Source organism: Lethenteron reissneri, chromosome 15 (genome assembly GCF_015708825.2).
Source record: "Lethenteron reissneri isolate LAM-NWPU_2019-01 chromosome 15, ASM1570882v1, whole genome shotgun sequence".
NCBI lineage: Eukaryota > Metazoa > Chordata > Hyperoartia > Petromyzontiformes > Petromyzontidae > Lethenteron > Lethenteron reissneri.
This window is the reverse complement of record NC_083793.1, coordinates 9,416,514-9,443,097: the sequence shown is the minus strand read 5'-3', so window position 1 is coordinate 9,443,097 and position 26,584 is coordinate 9,416,514. Positions and strand designations below refer to the sequence as shown.

The 26,584-nt window shown below is 48.3% G+C and overlaps 1 protein-coding gene across 2 annotated transcripts in view; it reads left to right on the top strand.

Moving 5' to 3' along the window:
• The first annotated feature begins 11,911 nt into the window (after positions 1–11,911).
• LOC133342673 (leucine-rich repeat neuronal protein 1-like) overlaps positions 11,912–26,584 on the top strand; it is a 47,143-nt gene continuing 32,470 nt past the window's right edge. The window contains exons 1-3 of one of the 2 annotated variants that reach the window (XM_061551988.1): positions 11,912–12,582; positions 12,769–14,664; positions 15,504–15,922. The gene's annotated coding sequence lies outside the window, so the exon portion shown is untranslated. Of the gene's footprint in view, positions 12,583–12,768; positions 14,665–14,945; positions 15,923–26,584 lie in introns of those variants that run through there. The other variant, XM_061551990.1, reaches the window with a different exon arrangement.

Sequence of the window (26,584 nt, the reverse complement as noted above, 5' to 3'; positions counted from 1 at the left end):
GGTCAGCATCAAACCCACAATCTCACGGTGCATTATCACATCGTAGAGTCCGTGAGCAGTTGGCGACGACTTGGAGGAGCCACTCATTAAGCAGCGGTCAGACCATGGCTGATGATTGATTGATGATCAGAGCACGAGAAGTTGTTTAAAAAAATGTGTTTAATTTAAAAAATCTAATTCTTCCATTCGCCTCTCGTCTGTTCCCGACGCTCGCCCGTAATTGGGAGAATTCAATCGGACACCGCTCATTCAGGTCCTCGTCATACTCATGATAGCGGCGGTAGCAGCAGCAGCGATGTTCAGTCAGAATTAAAAGTGACCGGACCGATTGCGCGTCGGCTGGCTATGTTTTATTTAGTGACCGTCGCCACGCTTCCGGGGGGGGGGGTGAGTAGGGGGGCTGTGTGAGATAAGCGTTTTGTTATTTTGGGCAATTTGACAAGACAATGGGCTGATGCGTAAAATGAGGGGGGTGAGGAATGGCATTTGAGGCGTGAGGAGAGCCGGGGGACGGGGGGAGGGGGTGGGGAGTAGTGGGGGGGGGGGGGTGCAAATGCAAAACAAATGACCACGTTGCAGTTTGCTGCGTTCAAAACATCAGCGGTGGTGAATGCAAATGTTGTGCAACGCAAACAATCCATGGCGATGCATGGGGGATATTCCCACTCAAATGGCGACAATTCCCTAATGTTTCTTTGGTTTTTTCGGTAAAGTCACGTATAAAAATAAAATAATAAATTAAATAATAGCATACGACGTTTCGATTGCAACACAAGCAATCATCATCAGGTATAATGAAATAGCGACATAGAATATAACCAGAAAACTATAGACAGACATATAAGCAGACAGATATCACCAAGATACATAGAGAGAGCAACCCAGGTACAGAGAGAGGTGATCGTCTCTGTGGGGTGGCCTTAAATAGACAGAGGGGGGCGGAGGCAGAGAGAGGGAGGGGGTAGGGAAAACATTTACATGTCAATGAGTACGAAGGGAGGGGAGTAAGGTAAGCAGGCTTAGAGGGAGACAGAACACACTAAATTAAATAACCTAGCAAAGTATCGAAATGTTATGTAAAACGACACAGAGAGTCGGTCAACACACAATTAACGCATTGCCTGGTCGATTACGTATTTCAAAGATTGCTAAGTTAGAATTTAAGTGTGAAAATTCCAAAGAAAGACAAAACATAAAAAAAAGAGGAACGGAGACACACAGACAGAGCAGAACCTAAGAACGATACAAAACGAGTGTAGACAGAGAAAATTACACTAAATATACAGGCAGAGAGAGAGAACAAGAAACCCAGAGAGAGAGAAAAAGGTAAACTTGGAACTTCCCCTGTCTTTCTTTGGAATTTTAAAACTTAAATTCTAACTTAGCAATCTTTGAAATACGTAATCGACCAGGCAATGCGTTAATTGTGTGTTGACCGACTCTGTGTCGTTTTACATAACATTTCGATACTTTGCTAGGTTATTTAATTTAGTGTGTTCTGTCTCCGTCTAAGCCTGCTTACCTTACTCCCCTCCCTTCGTACTCATTGACATGTAAATGTTTTCCCTACCCCCTCCCTCTCTCTGCCTCCGCCCCCCTCTGTCTATTTAAGGCCACCCCACAGAGACGATCACCTCTCTCTGTACCTGGGTTGCTCTCTCTATGTATCTTGGTGATATCTGTCTGCTTATATGTCTGTCTATAGTTTTCTGGTTATATTCTATGTCGCTATTTCATTATACCTGATGATGATTGCTTGTGTTGCAATCGAAACGTCGTATGCTATTATTTAATTTATTATTTTATTTTTATACGTGACTTTACCGAAAAAAACAAAGAATAATTCCTGCAGTCACGAAAGCTTCCAAAATTAAGATTGAATTCCCTAATGGTTTAATTCCACATTTTTTAAAGCGCCGCTGTATATGTTTAACATTTTTTTTGGTTTTGTAAGCCGGCGTGCCCCCTGCTAAGATGTCGTGTAAGCAGAAGTGTAATCGGTGCGAGGGTTCCTCGAATATTGATTGTCATGCTGGCGATGACACGCACGTGTATGGAGCGATTCGGAAGTTGTTCGTAATCGGTTCACGTGACCCACTGCAACAGCCACTCGGGGCCGCGAAATTGAACAGAAATTAAAACCAGAATTTACACTTGAACGGAAGCCCTCCGTGCACATATAGAGATGTCCAGATTTACCCCTCGTCGTTGATGATGTTCATTTTGTACGCACGGTTTCCTGCATTGTTTTTTTTTACTTATCAAAAATGTGTTGCGCTGTGCTGCTTTGTTATTGATCCTTCTTTGCATCCCAGGGCGTCCTTTCAAAAAAGAGGCTTCTCCCGACGGCCTTTCCACCATGGTTGGACAGACACCACTGGGCCAACCAATGTGCACATTCTCATTACTTCCACCCCAATACTCCACTCACTCCATCGGCTCCCAGTCCATTCCTGGATCAATCGCAAGATCACAGCACTCACCATTTTCAAGACCCCCCCTATGGATTCACTCCCCCCCCTTGGCTACCTCTCCCCCACGGCTAACACCTCGCTCTGCTCCCCTCCACAACACTCTGCTCCAGCAACCAAGATCCTCTGCTGCCCCATAATCTGGAATTCCACTCCTCCAGCAGTCCAAGTCCAGCCGCAATGAAATGATAAATATTCTCAATGTCTCTGTACCGAATCGGCCGTTACACACAGAGACGTGTTTACATTCAGGCTTATTTAGCAGCTTGTTCGTATCGACTTCGTTTATTCAGGTTAATGTCGCTATTTTATATCCATTTGAAACACATTCTCCCATCAATTAACAAATAACAATAATTTTCGCTTTAAAACTTTCGTGACTGCAGGGATTCATATTCTTGGTTCTTTCGATAAAGTCACGTAGAAGGGAAATAATAAAATAATAAAAATAACAAGCAAATAACAAGCAACAATAAGCATTAACCATGATGTAACCCACAATATTCACGCTCGCAAACACACAATTTGTAGTGTTTAGTTTGTAGCCCTTCCCGCGCACCGCCCATTTGCACGGTTGGCTACGTACGGTGCGAAAGAAGTTCGGCATACACGCAATGCAACACAGCACACTCATCCGTGGGTGAACAATATCTACTTAGAAAATATCGATCTCCGGGGACGGCAGTTAAAGCGTCCTAATCCCCTCGTCTGTGTCAATGCAGCAATTCGATTGGGTACATCGGCCAGTCGATCGGTGGGTCGCGTGTTATGGGATAGAAAACCATAGCCCCACCTCGGGCCGGCTTGGAAGAGTAGGCCAAACACACTTTACTGCAGCCTTGCGCCTCTTTGGTTCTCAATCTAACATTTAATTTGCTGTTAATAAACACACAGACGTTCGATGGAACAAAGAAGTTGTACTGACGCGCCCGTGCTCAATTTGTGTTTCGATGATTTACCTTCTAGATTAGAAGTTTTCGCGACTGCAAGGATCCATACTCTTTTGTTCTTTCGGTAAAGGCACGTAGGTAGAAAATAAAAAAAACAAATCAAATCACGACGCTTCGGGCGCAACACATGCGTCCGTCATCAGGTGGGACAACCGCAGCAAGAAACAACTGCTGAAGTAGGCACAGGATTGATGACGGACGCTTGTGTTGCGCCCGAAACGTCGTGATTTAATTTATTTTATATTATATACCTACGTGACTTTACCGAAATAACCAACGAGTATGATTTATCTTCTAAATAAGTATAACCCGTAAAAACAAAGTTTTTCACTCTAAATCCTTTATATGCGTGGCGGCTAGAGTCCTCTCGTCCTCTGGCTTGAGATGGCTGCCACCTATGGGTCAGATGATTGCCTGCCGGTATTAAGCAATTGGTAATTAAATATTTAATTTGTTTTCCCTAAAAAGTGTAAAATTTTGGAAAAAACGAACATTCATTGTCTCGCACAACGAGTCTGTGTGCAAAATGTCAGCTCGATTGGATCACTGGAAGTGGGTTAAAACACGACCGAAAGATTTGCACAGTCGTAAGCAAGCAAGCACGCAAGCAAGCAAACAAGCGAACTTAATATAAAGGATTTAAAAAGAAGATCTGTCCATGTCTCGCACCCCCCAGAAAGGGCATCTCGCACCCCCAGGAAGACTAATTCGATCTCCGTCTGTAGTGGAGGCGCCTTCTGCCAACAGCGGGCGTGAGCAGGCAATTGCAGGGCTCCACATGTCCCTTCTGCCTCGAATGAATACGTTGATGATCGCGGGCAGGGCCGTAGCCGTCGCCTTATCGGTGGAGTCTTTGGGTATGTGCCGTACGTGGAAGAATCCGTCGCACCGCACGGAGCCAACCGTGCTGATCGGAATTGCGTTCAGGCATCCTCCGCCTCCCCCTTCCAATAACCTCACTCGCACGCAGCCTGTTTAAGATGATAGTGCAGCAGTCTGTTTAAGATGATAGGGCAGCAGTCTGTTTAAGATGATAGGGCAGCAGTTTGTTTAAGATGATAGGGCAGCAGTCTGTTTAAGATGATGGTGCAGCAGACAGCTATAAATTTGGCTCCTCCATCACCTCTAGGAGGCAGTGGCCTCTATTCAGCCGGAACATTCCAGAAAGCAACGCGATCCCTATTATTTTCGAATGGCACGTTTCCTTCCCGCCTTATTTTTCATTAAATGATTATAAAACCTGTTCTATGGGATTATGGGAATATGGGGTATATACTAAGGTAGGATTATTATGGGATTCTGGAAGCCTGTACTCCAGTGGTGGCGGTGTCTCACACCGATAATCCGTCCTATAAGCCAACCCGAGCAGTTTTTGAGACGAGGCTCAAAAGAAAGCTGTCTCTGATGTGGGCCAATCAGTTTCACGGACAATGCATATATTATCAGAGTGTATTTTTTTATTTGCATTTTGACTGCAATTATTGTGGTTAATGCAGACATGAATCCTTGTAAAAAGGTTTCAGTTTTGTTGCCAGAAAAAAGAGGAAAACCCCTATTAATACATCCTAGCAGTGTTCCGGAAAATGTTTGGGTGTCTTATTCATGGATTCTCCCCGAAATGAACTTCAGTTCAGGATTCGCTGGTGCGATGCCAGGACGTAGAAAATAGTTCTTGGTATTTTGTTGAAAGCTTACATTGCAGAGAGGCGATCGATGGGTTCAGATGTCCGAACGCTGAGCCGGCACCACTGACATCCCAGGCGCGGGTTTTTGAATCTGCGTTTCAGTCAGCCGTGAATAATCTGGCTTTTCCAAGTGCAGCGTAGTCTTAACCTGATTATCAACGACTGAACAAAAAAAAACATTCACGTTAATTTTCGTTTTGTATTTAAATTGGATTAGTCCAGCTCTGGAAGAAAAAGAAAAATCCCAGCTCTAATAATAAAAATAATAATAGTACTTCGGTGAAAGTTAACTTGAAGGCATCTCAGAAAGAGAGTGCTATGATATCCACATATACCGGCTATTCTGCGCAACGAAGAGTTGCATCGCCTTGTCAGAGATCCGCAATGGGTTCTAACGTCCCGTGACGCACAATGGGTTCACAATTGTGCGGGGAAAAGACCACAAAGAAACAAGTAAACCCGTAAAAACAAAGTTTTTCACTCTAAATCCTTTATATGCGTGGCGGCTAGAGTCCTCTCGTCCTCTGGCTTGAGATGGCTGCAATCTATGGGTCAGATGATTGTCTGCCAGTATTAAGCAATTGGTAATTAAATATTTAATTTGTTTTCCCTAAACAGTGTAAAATTTTGGAAAAAAAATTTCACGAAAATTAATTGTCACACACAACAAGTCTGTGTGGAAAATGTCAGCTCGATTGGATCACGGGAAGTGGGTTAAAAAACGAGCGAAAGATTTGCACGCTCCTAAGCAAGCAAGCGAACTTAATATAAAGGATTTAAAATATATTCGCCTGTGTAGGACGCGGGGATCGATCCCGCGACCTTTGGCATGGGAAGCGAGGGCGCTACCAACTGCGCGACTCCGCCACGGCCTGTGGAGGGGTTACGCTCTGGGCTCCTATACTGTGACGTTCAGCCAAAGCCATGAATGAGTTCTATTTGAATAAATGTAAAATACATTATTTTGTCTAAAAAGTGTAAAAAAAAAAAATTTTTTTTCACGAACATTAATTGTCTGTCACAACGAGTCTGTGTGAAAAATGTCAGCTCGATTGGATCACGGGAAGTGGGTTAAAAAACGACCGAAAGATTTGCACGGTCGTAAGCAAGCAAGCAAGCACGCAAGCAAGCACGCAAGCAAGCACGCAAACAAGCAAGCAAACTTAATATAAATGATTTAAAAAGAAAGATCACCAACCCCGCCACCAATTACAAAAGAACGCAACACAATTTACGATTCACCCACGGGGTCACGTTCGAGGCTCCGTCACGAAGTCGCCATTCCGTGACGGAATAAATACAATACATAATATTTAAAAATACTTTTTTAAAAACACGCTTTAATGAAATGTACCGTACGCATAATGGCAGAACTCCACGACTCCAGGAAGTGGCCCCGAAGCTTGACATAGCATAAGGGACCGTGGCCAATTACAGCCAACGTGAGTTGAGCGTGGACAATTATAGCCAAGGCGAAACATAACATGTAAAAAAGATGGTTACAAATGTATATTTTAATGATAGAGTATAGTATTGTCATCAGTATATGACATAAGTATACCAAGTTTGCGGTCGATACCACATTGGGAAGTGGGTTAAAATTGAGTTACACGATTTGAGGATACGACGACAACGACAACAACAGACAGAGTGAGTTAAATAAAAGTGTGTAATAATTAAAAGCAATGCCACCCTAATCGGCGGTGGCGTTTGTTTATGAACGGCGCGACGTCCCGGTGCAGGCGCGCTCGTGCGAAAGCCAAAACGTCGGGCGCGCGAGGAGCCAATCGTACGCCACGAGTTGACGAATCGCAAAACGAAGGGCACATGCTAGATATCTATACACACACACATATACCACCAGTCGGATCGTCAATGCAGCCCACTTGTATCGCTCACCTTTGCTTTCACGGTTCGATTAACCGAACCGCGAACCTCGTCGCACGCTGGCGGGGGGAGAGGTGACACGTCGAAAGCATTCTCTCAGAGAAAAAAAAAACTAAATTCAACTTAGCCGGCAACGGAGCCTGACTGGCGGTCCCACCCTCTACGTGGGAGCGGTGGCCTAATGTGCCCACTTACGACGTCAAGCGGCGCGGTCCCGCGCTCTCCCGACGAGATGGGATCTTCGCCGTGCAGTAATTGGATCTCTAATGGCCGAGAGCAGACGCACGCGCGCTGATAATGGCAATCGAAGGAGCGAATCACGGGAAGCGAGGGGGCCAGGAAAATAATTTCTCTGCACGAGAAGTTCTCAGCCTCGAGCAACATTGACGACCCCCCCTCCCACACCCCCCCCCCCCGCTCACGTGCGCGCTGCGCATTTTCGTCTTGCGTGTGCAGTAGGGAGCGGTCGTGCAGAGAGTGATTGGTGTGCACTGCGCGACTAAACACGGCGACCCGGTGACGAATATCTGAACCGGTGCTGGGCCTCCCCTAAGTCGATTAAGCCTTAAAGGATTAGCTGGTGTGTTGTGTGTATAAAAACAATCATCAGCACTTGGGAGACAAAGGCGGCCGCGAATGGCGCTGGTCGCATCACGCCATTGTGTGCAATGACGGCCTTAAGGTCCTCTATAGCAGCACTCGCTCTGACAGCCTGTTAAAGGCTTTGATCTTTGTTACTCAATTCATCTGCCAAGCGAGCGATAGATCGAGTGCACGTGAGATGAACGTTTTTAACCCGGGATGTCAGCGGTTTCTACTCCGCGCCCTGACCCACGGAACCACTCTTTTAATGGAGCTTCTCTAACTCCAGTGCGGGTGGTGGCTTACGTTCGTCTAATTTCTCACGTTGAAATGTATCTACGGCTTGAATGTTAACTTGCGAGCAGGACACTGCACGTGCCTGTTTATTGCCAATGGTGCCATTGTGGCCCCTGCAGAGACGTCAGGTCTTGGAAATAGATCGCCCATGAGTAAAGCCATGAGGATAAATTCATATAATACAGTTTGAATCAATTAATACTGTAAATGTAAAAATAGTATGATTATTAGAGAGCGAGAGAGAGCGCGAGAAAGAGTGTGAGAGACTTTTGACTTTTAAACAACTTTTATTGCCGTCAGCAGCAACAGCACTGGAGGCAATTCCGATATGAAATACAGTCACCAGCAAACAAATTAACAAACGCTATAAATCCACGCGCTGTGGCGCTAAATGCACCGCGCACAACACGAAAGAAAAGTCACGTGGTGGTGCTGTTCATCGCACACGCCACGGTGACGAGCGAGCGCTTCAGAAGGTGAACGTGAGGGTGCCGTCCACGCTGGTACAGAGGGCTTTTCCGGCTCCTCAGAGTTCGAAGCAGACGACGAGCGAGCGAGAGAGCGAGAGAGAGAGCAAGCGAGAGAGACGGACCCCAACATCTTCAGGGGCTGGTCAACGTGCACGTCGGCTACGCCAAGCTCGCCATTTACAGGGCGAGGAAGGTGGCCCTGGAGGGGAAACGTCCGGCCAGCAGCATGGGCATCTTCCGCGCTCTGGTCGGAGCCAGGGTGTGTGGGCTGGAGTTCCGCCATGCGGCGCGGCTGACCCACGCCGTGCCGGCCTTCAAGGAGCAGTGGGCGATGGAGGAGGCCGTGTGCTCGGTGGCAGATGACGGGGAGCTCTGCATGCAGTTATGAGCTACCCGTCGGAGGCCGTCAGACTGCGAGAAGGGCTGCGTGCAGAACGAGAGAGTGAGCGAGAGAGTGAGCGAGCGAGAGAGTGAGCGAGAGGTGGGGGTTTACATAAAGCAAAGTTATAAAAAAAATAAATTACGAAATGATGAACGAAGCAAAGTGCCGACTACACCGAGCATCTTCTTGTTTCCACTGATCGTAAAAAAAAAGAGAGCGAGAGAGAGAGAGAGCAAGTGAGAGAGCGAGAGAGAAAGGGAGTGAGCGAGCGAGTCACGGGTCCGTGGAGGTCGAGAGAGGTCGTGAGCGAGGTCAACGCAGAGTGCAGCACCGCTGACCCCGGCGAGGAGCTTGTCAAAACAGGCCAGGCCAGGTGGGGAGAGGGGAGGGGGTCCCCAGAGTGACCGAGCGTTGGCCATTCATAATTTATAATCCGGTTTCTTTTAATAACGGTGACAGGCCCCCGTGAATTGCCTCCGTTGGCTTCTGTAGGCAAAACGGCCTTCGCCCGTATTTATTTTTTGCGATGGACGAAGGTTAATTAACCGCCTCGGAAGAGGTGAAAGAGTCATTTGCAGCCGAAATTGGATTACTGTTGTAGATTTAACACTGTCACTTTGGAAGAAAAAAAAAACACCCCCAAACATATTATTAGAAACCTCGTTGTTGCATTAGACTCAGAAACATTGTAATTTGTTGCACTGGAGGTTACTCTCGAGACGTGTGTGTGTGTTTTTTTCATTTCAGTCAGTCGACCCGTGGCACCTGCTGGGTCTGTTCCGTGACCTCCTGCCAGCGGGCGTTCGACACTTCACGTGGCCTCAAGGTGCACATGGCCTGGCACAAGCGTCGTGGTGACGTCACCGCTACTTAGTGGCGAGTGGCGGTTGTTGTTGTTGGTGTTTTTTGAGGAGGGACGCGGCGGCGGAGGAGGAAAGGAGGAAGGTTCCTTTGCTTAAGGTTTTGGGAATACTAAATATTTGTTTATTTTAACCAGGTGAGACACACTGATCTATATAGCTATTTTTCAGAAGCGACCTGGCCACAAATGATAGCTCAATGAAGTGGCCTATCACGTGGGAATTTATATCAGCCAAACACTCTAAACGCATTGTTCTAAGTGTACGGAGAAAAATGCACGCGACCATGGGGAGAGTGACATGCAATCTCTATACTCTTTGGTTCTTTCGGTAAAGTCACGTAGGTAAAAAAAGAATAGACCACGACGTTTCGATCGTAACAACAAGCGACCGTCTTCAGGTGAAAGAATCAGACTGCTCCTACAGCCGATCTTTTGGATTGCACTCTCGTGCTCAATGGTCCTTTGGATTGCACTCTCATGCTCACAAGTTCCTCCGACTCTCTGTGTGTGTGTCTCTCTCTGTGCCTCTCTCTTTGATCTCTCCCCCAGTGACTCAAGTGCTGCTGCAGAGTCCCACTTTCTACCCCCCCCCCCCTTCAACACCCCCTTCTACCCCCCCCCCCCACCACCTTCTCTCTCCTCCCTACAGCAGTCACGAAAGCTTCAAATCAAGATGCAAACTCTAAATATACAGGCGTCAGGATCGAACCCACGACCTTCTGTATACCGGGCGAGGGAGTTAACATCTCACCACATGAAGAGAGCGCGTGTCTTCTTGTCAGCGCGAAGTGACATCCTGCTTTCGTCTCAGAGGCGTATACGGCAGGAGGAAAACATCGACCCCAAAACGTCTGAGATTCTCAGTAAAATAAGCTTATCTTCATGAGACCTCTTTTGTCAGTAACAAAATATGAGAATAGGTTTTTTTTCCCTTTTATCTGGCAACAAAACAGGAGTTAAGTTGTGGAAACACCAAACTGAAACCTTTTACAAGGAATCATGTCTGCATTAACCACAATACATGTGGTCAAAATGCAAACAAAAAACATTCTCTTGTCTTTGTGCCGTACGCCTTTTGGCGTCCTCTGGTCTAACACCATTTGAGACAAGGCTCAAAAGAAAGCTGTCTCTGGTGTGGACCAATCAGTTTCAAAGACAATGCATATATAATCAAAGCTTCAAATCTAGAATTATCAGAGTATGTTTTTGATTGCATTTTGACCCCAAGTATTGTGGTTAATGCAGACATGATTCCTTGTAAAAGGCTTCAGTTTGGGGTTTTAACAACTTAACACCTGTTTTGTTGCCAGATAAAAGGGGAAAAACCTATTCTCAAAATAAGCGTATGTTCCACAGTGGCTCTCAGTAAAGTCAGATTGGCTCATGACACTGTGTTCTTACAATGCCCTATTATAGTTGCTCTGCTGGAAGATGTTTTCTATTTGATTGCAAAGCACCACAGCATGGGTGGGGGTTCATTAATTATTCCAAGTGGCTGTTGCAAACAAGCACAAATGCATCTGCTGTGCAATATACTTCAGATTAAACGTGAGAATGTCGCTGCTGGCATTAATTAACGCGCAGTAAATCTAACGTACAGATTTACTGTGTCCTTAAAACACAATTCTTAATTAAGGACCATATGAAATGTTAATTAAAAGGGTAGCAGTATTAGATTTTCACCGCTGGCTTTTAATGTCAATTTAGCTAATGTCTCACTTGTGTTTGTAAAAGAAATTGGTTTGCGTGGAACGGCGATGCACTAATTAGCACACTGAACCGGCGCTCGATTTCTGGGCCCACGGCTGACACTGCTGGACATTTGTGACAAAGCGCTTCATAGCTCATCGGATTCCTCCAGTCAATATTGGACCAATGTGGTGAGTATGGTCAAGGAACCCCCCCCCCCCCGTATCTCCATCCAAGACCAAGAACAGCGTGGGGAGGAGGCTTTCATCCAGCAGTGGATTGACAGGCAGCTCTCAATTATTTTTGTTCTATTTTGTATGTCCAGAAAAGACCCTTTAAAAAAAAAACGAAACGTGGTATGATTTAAACTATTTTTTTATTTGACCAGATAAGGCCCACAGAGCTACAGTATGTGGCTCTTTTAAGAAGCGATGTGACCACAAATGATAGCTCAACGAAAGTGGCTTATCACGTGGACATTTATAGCAGCTAAATATTCTATTAACGCGCGATGTTGATTCTACATTTGGAGGAAAAATTGGAGAACCCGGAGAAAAATTCCACCCGACCACAGAGAGAGAGATATGCAAACTACAAATATACAGCAGGCATCAGGGTTTTGATCGTACTCATGACCTACTGTATACCAGGCGAGGTAGTTAACATCTCGCCACCGCGGCACCCCCATAATGTCCCCACGTGTCTGTTAATATGGACGTACACTATCCAAGTGCCTATGCGTGTGTGTCTGCAATACAATTTGATTCCCGCTCACGACCGACAACAGTGGAGATTGATTATACACTGTGTAACATTTTTTTTGTTTCTGGGTACTAAGTGTTATTTCCTAATTTCTTATGCTTCAAAAGTACAGTCCCCACAAACTTTGCTTTTGTGACCAGGAAAGTGATATTTTGAAATCGACCTATTTTCCAGAACATTCCAGATAGATTCAGTGCTCAGTAAATTTGGAGTAACTTCTGGAACATTCTAGAACTTTCTAGTAATATAAATAATAGAATAAATATAGGGGCCTTAAGCCCACCTGTTCAGTTTAGTTCCAGCTGCCTAAGTGAATACATATCTGCATTTTTCTGAGATGGCATCAAGAGGCTGCAAGCATCCGGCAGACGCATTTTGCTATGTCTGCGGCCAATGTATCAAGACAAGAGCGAGAAAGTACTCTGTGGAAGCATCTGCTAATATGTGTGAGGCCTACAAGGCATATTTCGGCATGCCTGTTGGGGATCAAGACAAACCCTGGGCATCTCATTGCACCTGCGAGCAATGCAAAAAAACTCTGGAAGGTAAGATGGGCAATTGTTGCTCGGAATTTTGTTATAAAATTTGTTTAGAAAAATTTAATTGTAAAAGTTTTTAATTAAAAAATGTGTTACAATTTTAAATGTTATTGAAAAAAAATATCATATATGAAAAATGTTGCGAGAATATCTTACACATTAGTCATGGGTGAAATAAATGTATTTTTGTAGGATGGTACAGAGGGGAAAAGAGAGCCATGAGGTTCGCTTTCCCAAGCATTTGGCGGGAACCCAATGAACACTCAAGCAACTGCTACTGGCAAGAATGCACCTGCTATCACGTATCCGGACCTTCCTTCATCCATCACCCCGGTGCCACACTGCCATGAGTTCCTCTGGAGAGAGAGTAGCCGCCTTTAGAAGAGAGCAGAAAGTCAGAGAGCGAGGAAGACGTAGATCCAGATGACAATTTCAGAGGTGGAGCTGAGGAGAGAAACCCATACTACCCCAACCAAAAAGACCTCAACGACTTGATCAGAGATCTTGGTCTCACCAAGTCCAATGCCGAGCTTTTGGCGTCTAGGCTCAAGCAGTGGAACTTGTTGGATGAAGGTGTGAAAGTCGCAGATCAGAGGAAGCGTCATCAACCTTTTTGCAGCTTCTTCATCCGTCAAGATGGGCTCTGCTTCTGCCACAATGTGACAAGTCTTGTTCGAGGCAATCGGAATCACCTGTAACCAGAATGAGTGGCGCCTCTTCATTGACAGCTTATCCAGGAGCCCCAAAGCCATGCTGCTTCATAATGGTAACAAGTCTCTTACCCTTGGCTCACTCGGTACACCTCAAAGAGGATTACAACAGCATCAATACCTTGCTGGACGCCTTGAAGTATGATGAGTACGGCTGGGAGGTCATCGGAGACTTCAAAATGGTGGCATTCCTGATTGGTCTCCAAGGTGGTTTTACCAAGTGTACCTGCTATTTTTGCCTTTGGGACAGCAGGGACACCAAGGCGCACTACCACAGGCGGGACTGGCCACAGTGGACCGAGTTCTCTGTGGGAAGGAACAACGTCAAGTGGGAGCCACTGGTGGACCCCTGGAAGGTGCTAATGCCACCACTGCACATCAAATTGGGCCTGATAAAACAATTTGTCAGAGCTGTAGATAAGGAGTCGGCAGTTTTCAAGTACCTTCCAAACTTCTACCCTAAGCTGTCTGAGGCAAAGGTCAAAGCTGACGTCTTCGTCGGATCACAGATAAAGAAGATCCTGGAGTGCAATGAATTCCCCAAGAAGCTCACTAGTAAGGAGAAAGCGGCTTGGAACAACTTTGTCGCAGTGGTTCGTGGCTTCCTGCTCAATCACAAGGTCGAAAACTATGTGGAGCTGGTCGAGACTCTGGTGAAGAACTACGGCACAATGGGCTGTAGGATGTCCCTCAAAGTCCATATCCTTAATGCTCATCTTGATAAGTTCAAGGAGAACATGGGAGTGTACTCGGAGCAGCAAGGCGAGCGCTTCCACCAGGATATACTAGACTTTAAACGCCGCTACCAAGGACAGTATGACGAGAACATGATGGGAGACTACATTTGTGGGCTGATTCGTGAAAGTTATTTACAGTATAATCGTAAAACTCGAAAAAGTACTAACTTCTAAATCTTTTGTAGCAATTTTTGTATTATTTTAGAATAAATACATGTTAATTATGTTTCATATGTTCTTTTTTCTCATTTTATGTGAACGAAAAGACACAGATTCGCCCGTTATCTCAGTAAAAATAAGTACATTTCAAAATAACAGTTCTGGTCACGAAAGAAAGTTTGTGCGGTATCAGAGCCATTTTCTACACTTTTTAAGCAAAAGCAATTACGAAATAACACTTATTACCCAGGAACAAAAATTGTGTTACATAGTGTTATCCGAACCGTTCCTGAGCCTCCCTTAGGTCGACTCAGCCTGAACAATGAGCATCTCCTGCGGTGGTGCTTAAACATCGGCACCGACGGAAGACAAAGACGGCCGAGCGCGGTGGTGACCCCCACGGACAGCCACTACTCGTCCTGTTACCACGCCGGCGCGTCTTAGACAGATGTTCTCTCCCAGCAGCTTGCTCCAACAGGCTGGTAAAGGCCATACGGGGGATCTTTGTCTTTTTTGTTGTGTAACAAGAAATGCGGTGTGAGCGCGCGTGTGTGTGTGTGTGTATACACACATCCCACCAATCGCGGCCCGGCACGGGCTACGGTGTGTGTGTGTATGTATGTGTTGACACGTACACAAACACACTATACATCCGTGATAAATACATACACACTGCGAACCGTAAGAGTGAAAGCCTCGTGCCGTTGCTTGGTAATTCGTTGCTAGGCATCACCTCTGCAGCTCGCAATGCCGGCAACTCCCACCCATCCCAGCCCCCCCCCCTTCCCAGCCCCCCTCCCCGCCCCCCTTTCCTTAACGCCCCCCAGCACCTCAAGCCCACCACGGTTCCTTTTCAACGAACCCCCCCCCCCCGCAGAAAATTAACGATGCCTGACAGACGGCACCATCCCACCAATCGCGGCTCGGCACGGGCTCCGGGTGGTGGGGGCAGTGGTTCTGACTGAAAATATTTCATTGGGTGCCCGGTCTCTCTCCCTCCCTCTCTCTCTCCTTTTTCGCTCTCTCCCTCTCTCGGGCTGCCGATATCCCAACCCCTTTAACCACACGCGGGGCCAGATGGGCTTGGCTGTGTATATATATTACCAAAGCTGACGTTCGGATAGGAAAACACAACAGGCGACGACTGTGACGGCTATTGTATTTATCTATCTCACCCTCTTCTCGTGCGAGACGTGCTTTTCCATCATCGAGGTGTCCTCGTGATACAGTGTTGCCATTTTTTGTTCAAATGTATCTGAGAGCATAGGTGTACATTTCGCTCTGGTTGTCGTTTTTGTTTTGTCGTCGTTGTCAATCCGAGACGCACGCGAAACGGACGGACGGATGTCACCTCGCCGGCATCTCGAGGTGGTGCCATGCAACACCCACCCCCCCCCTCTCTCCCGGCCTCTCAACCTTCTGATGCGGTAGATGCATTTGCTGCCCAGTTCGCGTCTTAGAGAGGGACTTGGAAGCCTCTGTGCTCTGACTGCCAAGCAGAAGGTGCGAGCGAGGGAGAGCAGCAAAAGAGGAGAGAGAGAGAAGGAGGAGGGAAGGAGGAATCAGGAGAGAGAGATAGGAAGACCAGCAATATGCAGCTGAAACTGTGTATTGCGAGGAATTGTTGCCGGCGCTCTTGATTCCTGTTCACGAAACGGAATAGAGCATCCCCACTCCACCATCCGGAGCTGCCAACTGAACACCGCCCCACCGCACCCCACCAGCCAGCCCGTACAAAAAGTAAGTAATGGAAACAATACATTCATTTGTAAACATCGGACGGAGTTCGACGCTGATTAGACGTCTCCAATTTTACAACGCCCGAGTTTGAAGTGCGTCCAATTCGCCAGCGTGCCATATTCGGTGCGCGCGTGTCTGTACTGTATTTTGAAATGGCATTTACAGGAAAGCGTTGGCGATGCCTCCTGAATGGCTGAATGAGTGCTGACTCGGTGTGGGAGATAGCTTCCTGGCTGATGAGTGGCAAGTGCGGCGAGCGGTGGTGCGGCAGCTTTTTGGGGGCGAGTCTGAGCCATATTCGTCCGAGTACGAGAGTCAAAGTTGGCCGTGGCATCTTTTTCACAAATTTTAAGCAGACACCCAAGTAGTCTTGGTTGACAGGAGTAGCGAGGGCGGCATTGGAGAGACCCGGTCTACAATGTTGAGAGTTGTCCCACTTTTGCTGTGAGTTTACATGCGTACTTTAATAAGCATTCGGCACATCAGAAACGGGTTCAATAACGGGTTGCTATTCCCATCAACCATAGCCTAATTGAATGAGCTATTGGGCCAGCCCAGCCGCTTATATTGATCCTCGGATTCATAACGTGATGAAATGTCTCTAAAAAGTCGATCCAAACGCGCTTAGGCTGCTCCAACATTCATTGCACAGGTGATTGACACGAAATGAAAGCGCCTCGACTCCAACACAAATCAGATTGTCTTCCTCGCGGAGTTAACGTCTCTCGCGTTAACTCAGCGATGTTTTTTTTCTCAAAATGCCGGTGGTTCCCGCATCCAAAAAAACAACGACACAAAAATTCCACAAAATCCGATCAACCGTACGGTTAACAAATCGTCTCTAAATCTTTCTGCGAGTTACAGCTGCCCGACTCCGATGCGACTGCGAGCTGTCCTTTATTGCTGCGTCGTCCCCTTAAGTGAGCGACAGCCTTAATCGGAACCGCATTCACAACAGGGAGAGGTTGAATTAGAGCTGGATGGGTGGGAGGAGGGGGTGGAGGGAGGAGGTGGGATTGCTGTTTCAGGTGCATAACAGCCCAAACAGATGCTTTTAGATTGACACACAATGGATGCATGCAGCCGATAGTTGGGGTAATTGTGCCGGAGTGAGGCTGCACTTTAAGAGATTCGACACAGCGGAGGTTGACACAACACCGAGGCGGTCTCGTCAAATCAACGTGAACAAGCAGCGTTGTTACGGCACTGCAATCTCCCCCCGGGGGCTTTAAAGTGGTCGTGTGCTCGTGTGACCGTGTGTGTGTGTGCTTTGCCTGCGTCAGTCACGCCGCGACTCGCCGCGCGTCCTGTTGGAGGAGCGAGGCAGGTCTCGGCGTTTATTCCGCACGCGTCGAGGCGACTACTCCTTCTTTTGCCGCACACTCTCTCTTCTCTCGAGCAATTACATCGGGAAGCATTATTTGTAACAGATTGGCTGCTGTGTATTCCCACCAGTGCTGCCCTCCAGCAAAAATGAGTTTAATTTAGCAAATCAGCCTGCAATTGCATTTGATTTTATTTGCAGTTAGCGGCAGGGCTTTTTATTGTTTTGCGCACGGTTGATTAAATATAGTGCTCTCCGGGCATTTAATCTGCAGTGCAAGAAGGTAATTTATTCAGTGTAAAGAATGGCAGGCAGGGTGGTTACAAACACACGCGCGCGCACCTACACACAAACGCACCCAGCACTCACGTGCGCATCAAGGGCGACGCGATGGGCAGCGGTGGTTAGTGGCACGCGCTACGAACGTGGCGACCTGAGTTCGATTCCCTGTCGAGGCTCATAACATCAGCGGCGATCGATATCTGAATCGGATATGGGCTGCTCCCCCCCCCCTTCCCCATCACCAGCTCGCACTGGCCAGAGTGGTGAAGTTTGGCTAAACAACCCACCATGACCCACACGCAATAGATGAGAAATGTGTTTTTTTCTCCCAGCAGTAGACCGAAAATTCAATGATGAATTGACTACACGTATATGCATGCGCGTGAACACGATCAGCTGATGCGCGAACATAGACACAGCATGTGCCTTTGGCTGATTATGTCAGCACACGTCAGTGGTGTATGTGCTTGCTCAAGGCAAAAGATGACAAAGCTGTGAGTCATGAATGGGAAATGAGGCCAGATTGCAAACTGCACCTTGCCCATTGGATTGGTCTCCAGAGGTAAGGCAACCGAAGTTAATCGTCTCCCCAACTCTAGAAAAAGCAAACTCTGCATTAATTAACTCCTGCTGCTGCTGCTGTGCCATTTCTTTTTAGCACTTGCGTCCCTTATGTCCTGCTATAACTGTCGGGTCACCATAGCTCTCGTAATAAGTGGACTCGGCCGATTCACCAAGCGGGCGCGTGACTCATAGCGTGGCCGACAAGCCGGAGACACAAAGCAAGAGCCGAAGGAATTACTCTTCAATTTAATTTCTTTCTTACGTGACTTTACCGAAATAACCAAAGAGTAATTCCTGGAGTCACGAAAGCTTCGAATCTAGCCAAAGGAATGTCTACTTACGGATACAGTGTGCAAATTAGTTGTGTACCGGGAGCTGCCTAGCGGGTTAGCACGCGGCTAATTAAATTACTTCCGAAGACAAACGCTCACGTTGGGAAGCGTTAAGTACGGCAATGCCATGTTCACGCGTGATTTTTTTCCAACTTGTTTAACAAAAAAATACACGCCCAAGACTTCTCAACCTTCATTTCCTAATAAACAACACACAAAAAACCCCCACACTTGTTTAATATAACAATAATGATTACGGCTTTGAAAACTGGATGCATTTTTTTGGCTGAATTTACCGGTCCATTTCAGCGCAGCACCACGCGAGGCACGGTCAGACATGAAGATGCGAGGGCATTCGGCAGCCGATATTCCAGAATCAGATTTGTTCTGATTGTATCCTGGAGGAATCCTATGAGCTACAAAGCTTTTTTTTCCACAGATGTCCAGCAGTAGCGGGTTAAAACGTTCCATACTCTTAGGTTTTTTCAGGTAAAGTCACGTAGGTAAAATAATAATAATAAAATAATAAAACATGAAAATAACTCAATTAAATCACGATGTTTCGGAGGCAACACAAGTCTCCGTCTTGCCTCCGAAACGTCGTGATTTAATTGAGTTATTTTCATTTATTATTATTTTATTCTATTACAATTTTTTTACCTACGTGACTTTACCGAAAGCACCTAAGAGCATGAATCCTTGCAGTCACGAAAGCTTCAAATCAAGAACGTTCTACCCCGGGGGAGCCCACGCGAGCCGCACCGCCAGTTAACGCGACGCCACGATCCCACGGGCAGTGAATTCGAGCGGCATTTCACAACGTTAGCAATCGATGATCTACGCGTGTTTCCATGGGCGCGCGTGTGTGTGTGTGGGCGAGTAGCCACCATTCCTCTTGTGCCGTGCCGGCCTTCATAGGTGCTCGCACACAGCACCGGCCCCAACATTATGTTAAGGATACACGAGGGGTTTGTTTTTTTGTCTTTCTAGTAGGTAGCGCACTGCGCTGCGAACCCGGCCACCCGAGTTTAGCTCCCGCTCACGGCCAACACCAGTGACGATTATTTGAATCGGTCATGGGCCTCCCCTAGGTCAAATCAGCCTCAAATGAGTACTTTGGGCGGTGTGTAGTAAACATCGCCACTTAGAGAGACAAAGGCGGCCGGGTGTGGTGCTGGCCACCCACCCGACCTCGTGTGCCGTGCCGGCCTTCATATATGCCCGCTAACCTACTCTGTTAAGGCTTTACCGGGGGATCTTTTAGTCTGTGTACGTGTGTGAGGCCTCGTCCGCCTTTGTCTCTCTCCACAGTGTTGATGTTTACCTGCCACACTCGGCTACTCATTGAAAGTTGAGTCGACCTAAAGGGGCACGACCAAAGGCTGGTTCAGATAATCACCACGGACATGAGCAGTGATCGGGAATCTAACTCAGGTTGGCCCGGTTCGTGACCACGACGCTACAGCTCCCCACAGCGTGTTCGTTCACATCAACTTACTCCAACAGTTTGTTAACGGTTTTTGCGGGGTATTTTTGTTTATGCCTTTGTGTGGCCTCCTGCCAGCGAGCCTTCGAAACTTGACATGGTCTCAAAATACATCAAAGTCTGACACTGCGATGACTTCACAGTCACTTTAGTGGCCAATGGCGGTTGTTGTTGTTGTTGTGGAGCGGTGGCGCAGTGGTTAGCGCACGGCGGGATGAACCTAGTGACCCGATGTCGATTCGCGATCGTCGTCGGCAATTACGTGAATTGGGTTTCGGCCTCCCCTAGGTCCGCGCAGCCTTAAACGAGTACCTTTAAACTAGATCAGCCTTGGGAGAGACAAAGATGGTGCTGTTAAAGGCTACACGCGTGCAAGCGGGCTCTGTGTATTTGCGCAGTCTGAATGTACAACCCTTTGATGGGTGGAACTCACCCAAGTGGCCTTAGCACAGTGGGCGTGACAGGCGCGAGCGCGCTGCGCGTCATTGAAGTGTCACGCGACACAGGTAGTGGGGGCTCGGACAAGCACTCAGCTCGGCGCCGGTGTGAAAGCGAGATGTGCACGTGCAGGCAGCGCGTGGCACCCACCTCGCGTTTCGTGCCCGTGAACGTGCGAGGATTTTCAAAGAGGAAATAGAAAAAAAAAGAGAGGATGCAAGACGTGGCCGTCGCCAATCCCGTACATATTCATGGGGAAAAATGTAACATTTATCCAAGTTGCCCAGGTTCCTTCCCGTCGAATATTTGATGCCCACTCTCTGCTGCCCGCCAGCGCGCATGCTCCCAGACCTTCCGTCCAAAACCCTTGACACCCTTCCCCGCCACGTGACCCACCATCCTTCAAACCGGGGCAGGCGATGGAGGCACTAGGGAAATATATTCCGGGGCTCAGCCGTGGACATCTTCGTCTGAGGTTTAACCATGATTTTTATTAACGATTTTTTTGTGATTATATAATGTTGATAGTTTTATAATTGAGCCACTTTTTCCCCTCTGAATTTATTTAAAGCAACATGTACTGAATTGCTTGGCTGGCGGAGAGATGATTTGGCTACCAACACATTGCTGATGAGACAGGGGACAATAAGTCGCACACAATTTATTTGACTTACACGTGAAACATTCGCTTGTGAGTAAGAATTGGAAGATATAACTTTAAATACATTGACTCATACGCTGTACATTGCAGCAAAACGATCAGTGACGCCAAGGTTCAATGAGCATATTTGAGCCAGCACTGGAAATTCCATATTCCCATGACAGGGACTAATATCATCATTAAACAACCACTGCTGACACCCAACTAAATGGTGAAAAAATTCGAATTATCAGGTGGTACTCATATTATTGATCATAGAATCACGATGATGATGACGATAGGACCAATGAAGCTGTGACGTCAGACATTAATTTAACTTGCACCCTCATGATTGATGCTCTGTCGAACAACAAGATACCCGAGCGGCCGATCGGTTCATTTCCATGAAGCCCTTTTGCCAATTGACAGTTTTTTTTCCTACACGTCACCGATATGCTTTGTGCGAGTTGGTGAAGGTATAACGGATTGACATAGGGAGGATGGGGGAAGGGCTTAGTACAGTACAACCCTGGTTGTCCTTCCCCCGCACCCCCATTAGCACGCTTGGCTACGTACGGTGTGAAACAAGTTCAACATACACACACATATCCGAACCCACGTGTCTACACATTGGGAGCTGCCACTGCCGTGTGTTTGCCATCGCACGAGACCATGCGATCCAGAGGTTGCCGGTTCGATTCCATCTCCCGATGTGGCGGCTGAAACAATGGAGCGCAAGTTTCTTAAATCGCCCACGATGTCTCTGTCCCACCCAGCAGTGAATGTGTTCGCCACGGGTTAGTAGATTCGGCAGGTTGCGTGCGGTCGTGTAGAGTGTTGGTACACTCCCTTCTCGCAACACGTGCGGTCAACGACGACGAGTGATACAATTCCCTACAGAGCTCTCTCCAGCGGAGAGCGTCTTCCGCCAGCAGGGGCGCGAGCCAAGCAATTGCAGGGCCGCGCCTTTATCTTTAACCAACGCATCGGTGCTGCAGGACAAATACGCACGGCGGTTTTGCGACTGAGACACTAAAGAAAAGTCAAATGAAGCATCGGTGCTCGCTAACAGCACTTGCACCTCCGATTAGCGCGGTACGGTGCAAAGAAACCCCGCTCATGTTACGCCTCTGACTAGCACTCTCTGCGATTATTAAAACATTGCATCGCTGCCAGGAATCTAAATATGCATCCACAAATGTGCTGACACTGCACATAGCTGCGTCCCCGGTAAGCAGCGGCGATGCTCGCCCATTCGGGGTCCTGGCATTTCTGGGGAAATTCTCTTTTGAGTTGATAAACTCCTCGTGAGATGACACAAGATAATATAGGCACGAGACGGAGATGTAGGGAGATGACAGAGGACATGGAGACAAGGATACACATGATATACCAACACATTAATTAATAAGGGATCTGTTGTAATATCATGTTAACCGTTTCCTCTGAGTACTGCATCACCGCTTCCACTCCACTATCCATTGTTGTTTGGCCTACTCTTCCGGTACGGGCTAGACGTGTGGGAAGAGGTGGAATGAGCCACAATTTACCCTCACTGCACGTGACCTTGCCGATCGACTGCGATGAACCCGTTCATGCTGCTGGGTCGGCAGAGGCGGTAGCGTTTGATGTTTTTTCTAAAGAATTTTTTTTTTACCGAACATACAAAGATCCCCCCCCCCCCGTAGAGCCTTAACGGACTGTCGGGGCAAGCTCTGTCAGCGAGCACCAACGAAAGCCGGCACGGCACACGGGGGGGGGGGGGGGCAGCTCCATGCCCGACCGCCTTTGTCTCCCCAGTGGCGATGTTTAACGCATCGCAGAAGGCACTCCTTTGAGGCTGAGACGACCCGTTTTACACACACGCACGCACGCGCACACGCAAACGCACGAACGACCCGAGGCCGATTTTCAACGATGAGCGTCTCGCGCGAGTGGCCCGGTCACGGCGCGTGACCCTCCCCACTGCGATGGCGTGGTCCCGGGGAAGCCCTCTCACCAGCACCTCCCCCCCCCCCCACGGCTCCACGGTTCAACTAAAGTGTCCCTTCTTCATTAGCAAAGCCAGCCCGAGAGCTAATTGCGATGCATTATTCATGGACCCGCGCCGATGAAGGAGGCACCGTCAGCGGCTATCCGATTAACCGGCTAGTGGCACGGGGAGTGAACAATTCCCTAATTGGGACGCGTGGCACCCCCCCCCCCCCGCCCGGTCGCGGCTTTCCATGCTGAATATCAGGGGTCGCTCAGTGTCCACGTGCGTCTGTACCGCTTCTCCCACAAACAAGACCCCCGCCCCTCCGTATAGCCGCAATAGACTTTTGTGGCAAGTGCTGTTAGCGAGTAGCACCTATGAATGCCGGAACGGCACACGAGGGGGTGGGTGGCCAGCACCACGCCTGAATGCCTTTGTCTCACTCGTGGCGATGTTTGCACACCGCACCAGGTACTCATTTGAGGCGGAGTCGACCTAGGGGAGGCCCAGGACCAGTTCGGACAATCGTCACTGGTGTTGGCCGTGAGCGGGAATCGAATTCGCGTCGCCGGGTTCGTAGCGCAGCGCGCTAACCGCTACGCCCATGGCTCCCCCCCCCACACACAGGTACACTCACACACCCCTATCCACACACACACACACCCCTCCCCCACACCACCCTCGCCACAGGTGCGATTCCATTCATCTCGGCCGCGCGCGCTACTGTGAGAGTAGAGTGAGCGAGGGCCTGAGAGGGACAGCGGCGTGGGTGAGAAGTAAGAGCGTGGGTGAGAGGGTGAGTGGGTGAGAGGGAGAGTGGGTGAGAGGGTGAGCGAGAGTTCGAGAGGGTCGAGACTGAGAGGGGCGAGAGCCCGGGAGAGAGAGTGAGTGAGGGGGAGAGTGGGTGAGAGGGAGAGTGGTGAGAGAATGAGCGAGCGAGAGGGAGAAAGGGAGAGCATGTGGGGCGAGAGAGTGAGTGAGCGAGTGCCCAAAAGGGAGCGTGCATCAGAATAGTTATTGTACTGGAGAAATCTGATGAGATTTGAAACAATATTTTCACAGATGTCCAGTAGAAGTTGGGTCAGAGTGAGCGAGAGAGAGAGAGTACTTTTCCCGACGGTCCTCATCTTTGGATACCAAAAGGGCGACAGGACCCCAACATCTTCAGGGGCTGGTCAACGTGCACGTCGGCTATGCCAAGCTCGCCATTTACTGGGCGAGGAAGGTGGCCCTGGAGGGGAAACGTCCGGCCAGCAGCATGGGCATCTTCCGCGCTCTGGTCGGAGCCAGGCTGTGGCTAGAGTTCCGCCATGCGCGGCTGACCCACGCCGTGCCGGCCTTCAAGGAGCAGTGGGCGATGGAGGAGGCCGTGTGCTCGGTGGCAGATGACGGGGAGCTCTGCATGCAGTTATGAGCTACCCGTCGGAGGCCGTTGGACTGCGAGAAGGGCTGCGTGCAGAACGCGAGAGAGCGAGAGAGTGAGCGAGAGGTGGGGGTTTACATAAAGCAAAGTTAATAAAAAAAATTACGAAATGATGAACGAAGCAAAGTGCCGACTACACCGAGCATCTCCTTGTTGCCACTGATCGTAAAAAAAAGAGAGAGAGAGTAGAGAGTGGGCGAGGGATGAGTGAGAGTGAGAGAGAGCGTGAGCAAGAGAGACAGCGAGAGAGAGAGAGCGAGAGATGCTAATCAGATATAGGGCTTTTAATCAAAATTGCAATTTGTTTGCAATTTGCTCTTTGGCTACGGCGGCGCGGCACGAGTAAAGAGGACGAGTGAGCTCCTGCCGCTGTTCTCGGGGGACAATGCCATCACCAGCACCATCACCACGTGCGCCCACGCGGGTTCACATCGGAGGCAACAATGCTGGCAAATCAGTGGGGTAGGAGGGGGGGGCTCACACATTAGGCGTTCATTGTTAAGCATTTGAACCGATGCTTCACATTCGAGTTGCAGGGTATGGATTTTGTAACTGCGCTCTTAAATGCAATTTAAATTCTCAACGGTGTTGTGTGTGTGTGGTTGGGGAGGGGGGTATTACCATCATCAAAGCTGTACTACGAGAGAGATTGTTCGGGAGATTGCTTACAGCAGAGCACACTGAGACTAAAGTAATTTAGAGGTCGCAGCGTCGATGCGATTTCCCGGCGTGGTATGTTGAAACAATGGGTGCGTTCCTTAAATATAACCCAGCCTCTGTCCACTCAGCAGCGTGCTACAGAGTACGAGTGTGGGTTACACCCCCCATCACTTCCCGGACGTCTGGCGAATGCGGAAGAGTAGGCCAAATACCAGTCTGGAGGGGTTCTTTCTCTTTGTAGAGCTCCCTCCAGTGGAAAGCCTTCCAGCCAGCAGTGGCGTGAGCGAGCAATGATAACCTGTATTTATCCTGGAGAATTACGGTGAGCTATGATGATATTTTTCACAGATCTTCAGCAGGGGCGGGTCAGAAAGTTACAACAACCATCGCTACAAACAGCGATTGGAGTGAAAAGGAAAGGGAAAATATCAATAAAGTAAATACGTAAATAGATTATGAATATACATTAAAATTGCATAAGTACAACAATTCCCAAAGCTTGGGGAAGGCAGCAGAACAACATCAAGATGAACTTTGGCTACGATATTTTTCGGCGGTGGTGGGGTCCCATCTCTACTTGCTCGGAAATATATACACACTTGGTAATTTTAGAGATCTCGACATCAAATAATGCATTTGTTGTGTCTTTACTCTGTGTGAAATGTGCGCGCCACGAGCAGTGCTTTGAAGATTGCGTAAATATCGCCGGCTTCAAATTGGTCTGAAAAACAAACCTCCCACTGTTGCTTTGAAGGAACGAAAGAGCCTTCACAGGGATACAACAGCGAAAAAAAACCTCCCAAAGCACCACCACCACCACTGTGAAAAGATGTAGCCAAAGCTAATTAGCGTGGCGGAGAAAGTTTGCCAAAGGACATTAGCGCAGCCAAAGTGGCCGAGCCGAGGGGTGATGTTGATTGGGAAATGAAGGCTGCCGCTACACCTGCCGTGTGCCGCCTCGCGGGGATGAACAGCGAAGGTGACGACGGCTCCGGAGAGTGCCAACTCACTCCGTCGCGACCGGGGCAGCTGTCGGCAGAGTCCCGCCGAGGTGTCGCGCGCGTGCGTGCGCGCGCGTGCACGCGCCTCGACTTTGTTTGTTTGTTTGTCGTGCCGCGCGCCTTTCCCCTCCCCGCGTTCGAGTTAATAAAACATCATTTTTATTTTAACCAGTTAAGGTCCCGCTGAGCCTTACGGCTTTTTTAGTTTCTCCCAGAAGCGACCGGGCCATCAGCAATGATCGTTGAGGATGAGGTGCGTACCCCCACTGCACCGACGAAGCTTTAGCTAATCACAGGCAGGTAACCTTACCAAGAGTGGGTCGGGAAGGGGGGAGCGGGGGGGGGGGTTCTACATCATATTCTATTCGATCAAATAAAGTTTTGCTGGCTGGCTGGCTGTCTGGCGGGGAGAGGAGGGGAGGGAAGGTTACGTCCTTGTTAAAATATATCTACAAACATTCGATGTCTTTTGTTCAGCTAAATAACAATACAAATCTACATCTTCATGTTCTATAGGGAAGGGGGGAGAGGGGGGGG